The following is an 11,863-nucleotide window of genomic DNA, read 5'->3' as shown; positions in this document are numbered from 1 at the left end:
ATTTGGGCCAGGCGTGGTGGCTCACACCTGTAATCCCAGTACTTTGAGAGGCTGAGGTGGGTAGTCAGGAGTTTGAAACCAGCCTGGCCAATACGGTGAAACCCCGTTTCTACTAAAAGTACAAAAGTTAGCTGGGCATGGTGGTGCACACCTGTAGCCCCAGCTACTTGAGAGGCTGAGGCAGAAGAATCACTTGAACCCGGGAGGCAGAGGTTGCAGCGAGTCGAGATTGCGCCACTGCACTACAGCCTGGGCGACTGAGCGAGACTGTCTCAAAAAATAAATAAATAAAAATAAAAATAAAAATAAATTAGCCAGGTGAGGTGGTGTGTGCCTGTAGTCCCAGCTACTTGGGAGGCTGAGGCAGAAGAATCACTTGAACCCAGGAGACAGAGGTGCAGTGAGTCGAGATTGCGCCACTACACTCCAGCCTGGGCAACTGAGTGAGACTGTCTCAAAATAAATAAATAAATAAAAATAAAAATAAATTAGCCAGGTGAGGTGATGTGTGCCTGTAGTCCCAGCTACTTGGGAGGCTGAGGCAGAAGAATCACTTGAACCTAGGAGACAGAGGTTGCAGTGAGTCGAGATTGCGCCACTACACTCCAGCCTGGGCAACTGAGCGAGACTGTCTCAAAATAAATAAATACATAAAAATAAAAATAAATTAGCCAGGTGAGGTGGTGTGTGCCTGTAGTTCCAGCTACTTGGGAGGCTGAGGCAGGAGAATCACTTGAACCCAGGAGGCAGAGGTTGCAGTGAGCCGAGATCAAGCCACTGCACTCCAGCCTGGGCAACACAGCAAGACTGTCTCAAAAAAAAAAAAAAAAAGGAAAAACCACAGGCAGATCACCTGAGGTTGGGAGTTTGAGACCAGCCTGGCCAACATGGTGAAACTCCATCTCCACTAAAAATACAAAACCTAGCCCGACATGGTGGCACGTGCCTGTAATCCCAGCTACTTGGGAGGCTGAGGCAGGAGAGTCACTTGAACCTGGGGGGTGGAGGTTGCAGTGAACTGAGATTGTAGCACTTCACTCCAGCCTGGGCTACAGAGTAAGACTCCATCTCAAAAATAAATAAATAAATAAATAAAATCCAACCATATGAGGCTGGGCACGGTGGCTCACGCCTGTAATCCCAGCACTTTGGGAGGTCAAGACAGGCAGATCATCTGAGGTCAGGAGTTCAAGACCAGCCTGGCTAACATGGCGAAACCAAGTCTCCACTAAAAAATACAAAAATTAGCCGGGCGTGGTGATGCACGCTTGTAATCCCAGCTACCCGGTAGACTGAGACAGGGAGAATCGCTTGAACCTGAGAGGTGGAGGTTGCAGTGAGCTGAGATTGAGCAACTGCACTCCAGCCCGAGCAACAGAGCAAGACTCCATCTCGGGGGGGGGAAAAAAAAAAAAGAAAAAAATTCAACCATATGAAAGTCTTAAATATTTGAGTCAGTTTAAAAAAGAATAAAAACAGTGCAGACATTTCAAAAGAACAGCACATTTGAATTCCTTAATTGCAGGTTGAATGCCCAAAATAAAGCCACCTTTACATTTACAAGCTGTTTTCGGTTGTGAAAGTGTAAGATGCCATACTGATTGTAATCATTTATAATAGTTGGATTTCTCTGTGAATGATAGCAATAATACTGTATGAAGTTTTAATTTGATAAATTAGGCTATTTGGGCCACTGAAGGATCACCTGGTTCGGTTAAATTCCTAGAATAAACCTAGTCACTGTTTCTGAGATAATTAAATGATATTTACATGAAAATTGAAAATACTGTATTGCCTAAATTATGGTTTCATTCTTTATCTGTGTAACTAGAGGTCATAGTCAAGTATATACACTCTTACTACCAGAAAAAGTAGAGACCCTTAATATGATCTAATGCCAAAAAATAATTAAATAGGTAGACACTATATAATAGATGTAGAAGTGGTAGTGAATATTCTTTATTAATTTATTATATTTTTATTATATGCTAGCAAATATAACTTGTAGCACTGTTGAACACATTTTATGAGGAGCCAGCATCACAAAAATTGCTACCAAAATTTACATACTTTCTGACTTTTAAAATTGCGATAACACATCCTACTCTGGTACTTTAAAATAATAGTTTTCTATTTCCTTTTATGACTTCTGCAAGATGCACCTAATTCTTGTTTGCTTTTTCTGATTTTATCTCTTCAATGTTTTTATTTAATGGTATTCTTCCTTGATAATTCATACTACTGTCCACATTTTATAACATTCTTCTCCAAATTTTCACATGTATAGAGTTCCTCATATAATCACCTAGATTTTATATTTTTTTATGTCTTTTCTTTGTTATTGATACAATAGGGATAATAATTTTGATATATAAAGTGAATACATTTTGTTCTCAATAAAACTTGCTCCTATGATTCATTGGTTTAATGAGAAGGTAAATTCATGCAATCAAGAACAAAGGGTCGTTTCTTTTTTTTCTAAGTTTTAAATTAAATGTTTTTGAGTGACTAGAAAGAAACTAGTGTAGAAAACGTGGCTTATTAAGGGAGGAAATCATTTTTTTTTAAATGTAAAACACTTCTCTTTTTGTATTAAGGGTTGGAATGGTGAGGCTGGAATTTTACTATAAATCAAAGTGAAGTGCAGGAAGAAAACAGAATAGTGAATAAGAAAGGCCCCTTGCCACAGAACAGAATGATAACTTAGCTAATTGTTGGGTGGATAAAACCCTAGGGGTGAATAAATTGAGAAGGGTAAAATCAGATGTCAGTATATTTTTTATTCCCACTGCCAATGATCTCTAGAAGAAATTACAGAACAAAACTTTGAAAGTGATAGTTTTTGTTTCCCTGACCCTCATGGCACAGGAGAGCAGACATGGAAGAAAGAGGTGCCAAGGTGTTTGCCTCTGGGAAATATCTTCCTCCTCAGTGCCTTTGGATGGATGTGTGGCCTATGAGAGACTCAGACTTTATTCCTTGATGAAATGGGGGAAGGGTTGATACTATAAGCCCTATTATATTTCAAAGTGCTTTTATCTAAATGAAGGCAGACTTTCTAAAACCCCAGGTACATTCCTGTTTTATTAAAAGGTACATTCCACAGTTTAAAATAGCTAACCACAAAATATTCTAGACATAAGAAGCACAGACCTTTCCTTTGGAAGTAGGCCTTTGTGTTAGACAGTGCTTTAGGTTCTAAATTATCTGCAAAACTGCCAGTAAATCTTGTTACATATGAAGCAATAAATCCCAAATATGCAACTAATAATGTTTTATGAATTCTAACCAGAAAAATGTTTTGCCAGTCCCTGCTTTGTGATTTGTATTTCTTCTGCAAACTCATGCCTAGAGGCTGTCAGTGTGGATTTTGTGAGCTTCCTCTACAAACTTTTGGTATTTGTTGAGCGTTTTGGGTGGCAAATACACGAGATGGTAATGAGCAAAGTGTCTCTATGGGAGATGGCTACAGAGGACCAGCTGTACCACTGACTCAGTCCACTCACTGCTTTTTCTCCCATGCCTTCGTCCTCATTTTCTCCTTGGGTGGCATCTTAGTAGAAGGGCAGTGTGTAATCATTCCTTTGTTCAACAAATAATTATTGTGCACTTACTATGCCTGAGACACTGTTGTAGGTATGCTATAATACACTGATGAACAAAACAGACAAAAAAGAGAGGAAGAGCAAAGCCTGTAGTACCAGTCCATGACTGTCATGACAGGCCAGGCCCACACCATCATATCAGTACAGGCAGACACTTCCCATCAGATATAATGAGCAGTAGAAGGACAGAGACATGACCCGAGGTCCTGCTTTGCTTACCAGTTCATCCCTCGACCATTACAGATGCTTAACAAGTATGTTGAATATGTGAATGACTGTATGCTTCATGTTGAACCCATATGCTACATTGGGAGAAAGACTAAAAATATGACTGCATTCCTATCATTAAAAACTGAGTTATTACTTAAGTGCTCTTAAATATTAAAGCAGGGGGAACTAGAATAACATTGATTGACAGCATTCAGTGTTTTCTGACAGCAGGAGAAATTGGAAATCAAGAAAAACTAAGACCAGAAAGAAGGATATATGTCTACTTCTTTTTCACTTTTCTAAGGACAGTTCAGATACTTGGAATCTTTACCCTTTTCTCTGGGCATTTTTCCTAGATTAGGTGGTGTAATAGAAATTTCTAAGTTGATGTTTCAGCTCCACCCTTTCTGGCAGTGTGACTGATCATGTCACACAACAAGTGTATAATTTGATTTCCACATTTGTCCTGCAACGGAAATAATGCTAATAACACTACTCCCTTCAAAGGACTGTTGTATTGGTCAAATGAAACAAAAAATGAAATCTAAGAAAGAATAAGGACATGGAGAATTTATAACAGGAATATTTTGTTTTCTTGTGTAATTTTTCTACAAAAGGTCTCATCAGCTCAGGTGTAGTTACAGGAAATTAAACAACAAGGTTCTTCTCCATCTGAGATTTCACCATTTACAATTTTATCTACCCATTTGTAAATGGATGAAAAGAAAAAAATTACAAAAAGTAGAAATTACAGTCAATGTTGGTATTAGTTGGGAAAGGCTAACAGTTACAAAAAGTAAACTCAAAATGAATATCTTTTCATCTTCATAGAAGTTTCTTTCTGCACACATAACAGCCAGTCTTAAGAGAAAGTACAGTTTCTGAGAGAGTGACATTCCTTCGTGAGATATTTTGGGGACCTGTACCATAGAGACTCTGCCATCATTGACCCATCATTTGGGAGGGATCTCATTTCCAACCAGGCACAAGGGAAATGATCATGGAGAAATACAACTAGGAGATCATTAAGGACCAGTCTGAAAGTGTCATATGTTCCTTCTACCGATAGCTCATTGTCTAGAAACAGTCACATGACCACATGGGGAGGCTCATGCTGGCCACTGTATTTTGGTGAGCCACGCTGTTCCTATTATGCAATCTTTCGGAGTTCTAGCACTTTCCAAATGTCATTACAAGTTATTTATATAACTTCTACAGTAATTTTCAGTTTACTTCTCTAAGTTGCACATTAGAATCTCAATACCTAGAGAGGAGGGAGAGTATATTTTTATTTTCTGTTAATTTTTCTTTTCTACAGAGACTAGCAGAGTTTTGATCTGTCAAAGGAACTCAATCATGAGTAAGTAAACATAAGGAAAAAAAGAATGCCATTTGAATCCTACACAGACCCTTTACAGTAAACTTTAATGGCTAGGAATGGAGAGTGAGGACAGGGAGTAGAATTTAATAGGGATGGGTCAGTATATATAGTAATTATCAGAATCAAAATATTTTCAAAATAAATGTGACCACTTGTTCTCAAATTCTGATAGGTATTGGAAAAGTGACTCCCTGATTGTGGGGGTGAGGGTTAGGGAATATGGAGCCTGCAAAGCAGATGGAGGGAAATGTTTAAGGTAGAGAAAGTGCTCTCTATCTTGATTGGGGTGGTACATCACATTAGTTAAAGCTCATCAAAATGTCCATTTAACATCTGTGAATTTTCTTTGTAAATTTTATTACATACAAACCATGCCTCTATTGAAAAAATTGAAAAATAATTCACAACTTAAAAAATATAATGAATTAGCAAAAATAGAGAAAAATATGAAGACTTCTCACTGAATTCAAAATCTATTTGAATTTTTAAAATTTTTATTCATTTATGTTTTATTTTTAGAGATGAGGTCTCACTAAGCTGCCCAGGCTGGTATCAAACTCCTGACATGAAGGGATCCTCCTGCTGTCAGCCTCCCAAGTAGTTGGGATTAGAGGCATGAACCATCATGCCCAGCCAAATCTATTTGTGTCTAATTCAAAAAGAAGTCACTTCAGGGAAAGTCTCCAACAGTATATTCTCTATGATGTTGCATTGGCAGCAACTCAATTCTGTAACCTAGTCTTCTTTCTCTTACAAAATTAGGATTCTTAGGGGAGAGGGTGTCTACTTAGAGCTAATTAGTGTGACTTCTGCATCATGAGTTGTGACAAGGGGAACAGTGCTGAAGAAACTATCATGAACATTGAAGACCAGACTTCAATTTAGGAGTTTTCCTATATTTAGGAAAAACTATGATTTTTGTTTTATTTTGACAGAAACGCAAATTGTGCTTGTCATAGAAGGAAAAAATCTGCATCCATTGTCAGGATAGCAAATATTATGGGAAAATAGGTATACAAAACAACCCTACTTTGGGTTGAGATTGAGACAGAGAGGGAGAAATAAATGTGATGTATGCAACAGAGAGAATTATTTTTGTTTGTCTTGTTTTTGCTTGTTTGTTTTTGTGGTTTTTTTTTTTTTTTTTTTTTTTTTGAGACAGAGTCTTGCTCTTTCACCCAGGCTGGAGTGCAGCTCAATCTCCACTCACTGCAACCTCCACCTCCCGGGGTCAAGTGATTCTCCTGCCACAGCCTCCCAAGTAGCTGGGATTACAGGCATGCACAACCACGCCCAGCTAATTTATTGTACTTTTCTTCATAGAGACAGAGTTTCACCATGTTGGCCAGGCTGGTCTTGAACTCCTAGCCTCAAGTGATCCACCCATCTAGGCCTCCCAAAGTGCTGAGATTACAGGCGCAAGCCACTGCATCTGGCAACAGCAGAAATAATTCTTATAGGATTTTCCAAAACTGCTGCTGGAGTATTTCATTGTCAGTTACAATGGAAGAGAAATCTGAGACTTATCCAGAACTATTATATGAAGGTTTTGAACAGCAACAAGATTGTTGCTCCAAAATTTTAAAAACGAAACAGCTACCAAAGCTATCAGAATGTGCAGCACCCCCCAAGCCAGTAAGTGAAGACCTTATGCCATTTGTTAGGTGACAAGCCTCCCTAGAGACTTTTAGGGAAAGTATGTGGAATGAGGAGACTCAGAAATGTTTGCAGAAACCTTGTTCTCCATTTCAGTGAGTCATTAATGAAAGCCTATGACTCATAGCTAAATAAATGAGACAGAAGCAAAAGCAAAACAAAAGAAAAAGAGCATAATCTTCCCCTCCATATCTCTCAAACTTTATTACAATGCATCCAATCTTACAAAAGCAAAGACATGCTTTATATAAAATTTCTGTCCCAGATTAAGGACCATATAATGTGAATGATTTGGGAATACCTAGCCTTCTACAGTAGAAATCTGTCAACTCCATAATTTCTTTCAAAGAGAAGGCATGCCTTTTGCTCATTTAACATGAAAAGTCTCCATTGACATGTAATCCGCTGAATTTCAGTGAAAATAGTCTACTCAAAACTACTCACTAATTGCTCATAGTTTTGATGGTGGTTTAAACTGTGACTCAGAATAATTCATTTTATTCAACAATATGCAATTTTTCTGAAATAAATGTTTTATTCTGAGAGTCTTTCAATTTTGTTTTTTTCTGCTAACATGCCTCCAAAAAGTAATCACTCTTCAGAATATCATATCCTGAATATTACCCTCTTCTGGGAGAAAGAAGATGATTTAATCACATCTTGACTGCACTTTTCTCATTTGTTTCTCATTCAGACAAAAAGCTACTGTGAATAAATTGCTCTTTCAATTTTTAAAATATTTTTTCTATACAGTTTTCAACTATGCTTATTATTTAACTTTTTTTACTAACATTTTATTAAAACAAAATTAATATCATGTTAAGCAATTGGGTGGTTTTGTCAGAGGTATTTAAACCAGAGCAACTCCTTCCTGAATAGAGGCTTGGCAAAATAAGGCTAAGACCTGCTGAGCTGCATTCCCAGGAGGTTAAGGCACTCTAAGTCACAGGATGAAAGAGGAGGTCGGCATTAGATACAGGTCATAAAAACCTTGATGATAAAACAGGTTGCAATAAAGAATCTGGCCAAAACCCACCAAAACCAAGATAACGGCAAGAGTGACTTCTGGTCGCCCTCACTGCTACATTCTCACCAGCGCTATGACAGTTTATAAATGCTGGGCCGGCACGGTTGCTCACACCTGTAATCCCAGCACTTTGGGAGGCCAAGGCAGGTGGATCACTCGAGGTCAGGAGTTCGAGACAAGGCTGGCTAACATGATGAAACCCTGTCTCTACTAAAAATACAAAACTTAGCCACATGTGGTAATTTTTGCACACCTGTAGTCTCAGCTACTTGGAGGCTGAGGCGAGAGTATGACTTGAACCTGGGAGGTGGAGGTTGCAGTGGCTGGAGATCATACCAATGCACTCCAGTCTAGGTGACAGAGCAAGACTCTGTCTCAAAAACAAGAAAAAAAAAAAAAAAGATGACAACAAAAAAACAAATGCCATGGCAACGGCAGGAAGTTACCCTATATGTTCTTAAAAGGGGAGGCATGAATAATCCACCCCTTGTTTAGCACACAATCAAGAAATAATCATAAAAGTGGGTCTATGGAGTAGCCATTCTTTATTCTTTTACTTTCTTAATGAACTTGTTTTCACTTTGTTCTATGGACTCACCTCGAAGTCTTTCCTACACGATATCCAAGAACTCTCTCTTGAGGGTCTGGCTCTGGACCCCTTTCTTGTAACAATTTCAGATTTTAAAAAATAAAGCAACTAACATTAAAGTAAAGGATAAATGCTGTAGTGCTTAACAGTAGATAAACTGCCTTTCTATTCAGTACCATGCTGTTTTAATTATTTGAAGTTCAAAAATAAAACAATGAGAGAAACATAATTCTCTCTCTTTCTCTTCTATATCTATTTTTAGGACATTTCTACTATTTTATTCTTATTATAGCTTTTGGAATCAGTTTGTCTACTTTTCAAAAAAATATACTGTTGGTATTTTAAACTTGGATTACATTAAATTTACAGATTAATTTGAGGAAGAACTGAGATTCTTATGGTGTTACATTTACTATTGCAAGATTGTGTTTTTCCTTGCGTTAAATCCTTCTTTTGTGTTCCTCAGTGGCATCTACAGTTTTGTCACAGAAGATTGTAGGTGTCTGGTTAAGTTTTGCATTTTATCTTTTGATGTTTTAGTCTTGTACCTAGTTACTGTTCATATGAGAATCTCCTATATTGCTATAAATTAATTCAGTACTTTGCCCTATAACTGATTTTTCTTATTATTTCCAATTGATCCTTATTATTTCCTCAAATTGATCCTTCTAGGCCGGATGCTGGGCTCATGCCTGTAATTCCAGCACTTTGGGAGGCTGAGGTGGGTGGATCATTTGAGGTCAGGAGTTTGAGATCAGCCTGACCAACATGGTGGAACCCCATCTCTATTAAATAGAATTAGTCAGGTGTGGTGGCATGCACTTTTAGTCCCAGCTACTCTGGAGGCTGAGGCAGGAGAACTGCTTGAACCTGGGAGGCAGAGGTTGCAGTGAGCTGAGATTGTACCACTGCCCTCCAGCCTGGGTGACAGTGCAAGGCTCTGTCTCAAAAAAATAAAAATAAAAATAAAAATAAAACTGATCCTTCTAGATTTGCTAAGGAGAAAAACATATTATTTTCAAAAGTTAGTCATTTAAAATTCTCCTTTCTGATTTTTGTTTCTAAATTTATTCCTCAATCTATTCCACAATTTCCTTGTTTAATCTAGAATAATTTATAATCATAATGTTAATAGCAAATTTTGTTGCATTATTATTGATCTTAAAGAGAATGTTCTAATGATTTCTCAATTAGCATGTATATGCTATTTTTCATGTATATAAATATAGTCATATCAAAACTATTTTATTTTATTATGATTTAAAAACCAATAATAGATGTTGAATATTATTAAATTTTCTTACATCTAGTGAGATTTATATGACAATCTCATTTGACTTGCTAAATATATTGATTAATTTTTATAGCTATCCTAATATTTAACCACACTAACATTTTTCCAGGAATAAACTCCAATTGCTTTACTATTTATTAAATAAACAGCTAATTTTTATCTAGTTATTAAAAAATGTTTTTATCTTAATGTGCTTAAACAAGCGGTTCTATGTTTGTTTTGTGTGTGCACACATTAAAGGTAAATGTGTGCGCATTTACCTTTAATGGGATTTGGGGATCATGTGATATATATATTCTAAAAGAGTTAGGAAAATTTTTCTTTTTTTCTATACTCTGATCAATTGAAATTTAATTGCAGTTATCTGTTACTTGATGTTTTGGAAGAATTCCCTTGTGAAACCATCTGGGCAATTGCTGTTAGACTTTATCTCCTGAATGGTAAATGATCTGTGTAGTATTCTAAACCCACTTTCTGGAGTCAGTTTGGTAGTTTATATTTTCCAAAAAAATAAAGAAAGAAATGCAATTTTATACCTGTTCTCAGACATTTCTCAGACATGCAAATATTTGGACACTTTTTTTTTTTAAAGAATTCTATCAATTTTTCCCAATTCTACCAATGTCTATAGTTATTCCTTTATTGTCATTGAAAAGGTTATATTTTTTTTGTCCTCTTTATTCATGTCACTCATGAATAAAATAAGCACAGTGAATGATGGGAAAGGCAAATGATATAACATTTTGCAAAATTGGGGTTCCAAAAGAAAATGAAAGAGCAATAGGATTTATTTATTGATTCTAACATTTAACAGTTTATGCTTAGGCAATTTTTGTTCTATGTTTATTTCTACTCCTTTAATTACATTTGCTCTCTTTCAAATATTTAAAATTTGATGCATAGTGTTTTGATATTATATATTATGATTTATCTGTGCTTTATTTAAGCTGTTATACTTTCAGAAATGTATGTTTAAATTGACATAACTTTCTAAATCATTTCTAGTTTTGGTTTGATTTCCTCTTTTCTCTAAAAGAGATGTGTAAGAGAGAAATTTTATATTTTCTACTGGAAAGATGATTATTCTTTCTTGCTATTAATTTCTATTTCATTGTATTTGGATTATATTAACTCTTTGGAATTTATTAAGCTGTTTTTGGAGGCCCAGTATGTGGTCAATTTGTTAATATTATTTAGGACTTTGAAAAGAACTTGTTCTCTTAGGTTTTGGAAATATACCCCCATATTTGTGAGTGTGTCTATAAATATACACACACACATATATACATACACACATACACAAACATTTAGTAAGAAATATGTAATAATGTTCATAATATTATATTTAAAATTATTTAGTTTTATGCTAATTTTTGGTCTTTTGTTTCTGTTATACATTGCAGAATGAATAGCTCTTAAAATTGGCTAATATTATTGTGTTTCTATCTATTTCTTTTAGTTTCTTCCCTGTGAATTTGCTCTGTTAATGTTAGACTATGTTGTTGGTGCATCAATAAGTGTCTGGCATGCGTTCGTCCATTTTAAAATTTTTAGCCAATATAAATATCTTTGGGGTAACAATGTTCGCCAATTATAGGATGTTTTGATCTGTTGTCCAACCTGATAATTTTATTTTTCAAATGAACAAGTATAGTCTATTTACATTGAGTGGTATGATATATTTTTTGACGTATACCAGTTGGTCAAACTCAGTGTTTAGGTTACCCTATTTATGATTTCTTTTTATGATTTTTGATATCATCTAGTTTTATTTTTCTTATATTCTAAAATGTTTCTGTTTACACATTTATAATTCTAACTGTACAACAAATTCAATTCTCTTTCTTCAGGCAATGTCTATTATAAACAATGACATTAAATAGAATTCAATATTTTTATTTTTATTTTCTAATTCTCAGTCTTTTCTTATTTCAGTGTTAAATGATGCTGTGACAAACTGGGAGTGCAGAATAACTTTATTTCCTTTACAGATAATTTGATTTTCTTTTGCCTTCATTCCTTAAAGATTATTTCCTTGTAATTTATTCATGGTATAGTAAAATCTACCAGAATGTATTTCAGTGCAATGGTTAATTTTATG

This window comes from Trachypithecus francoisi, unplaced genomic scaffold, assembly GCF_009764315.1.
Source record: "Trachypithecus francoisi isolate TF-2019V2 unplaced genomic scaffold, Tfra_2.0 Lachesis_group1, whole genome shotgun sequence".
In the NCBI taxonomy this organism is placed as follows: Eukaryota; Metazoa; Chordata; class Mammalia; order Primates; family Cercopithecidae; genus Trachypithecus; species Trachypithecus francoisi.
The sequence above is the reverse complement of the archived record's forward strand: the minus strand, read 5'-3'. Positions refer to the sequence as shown.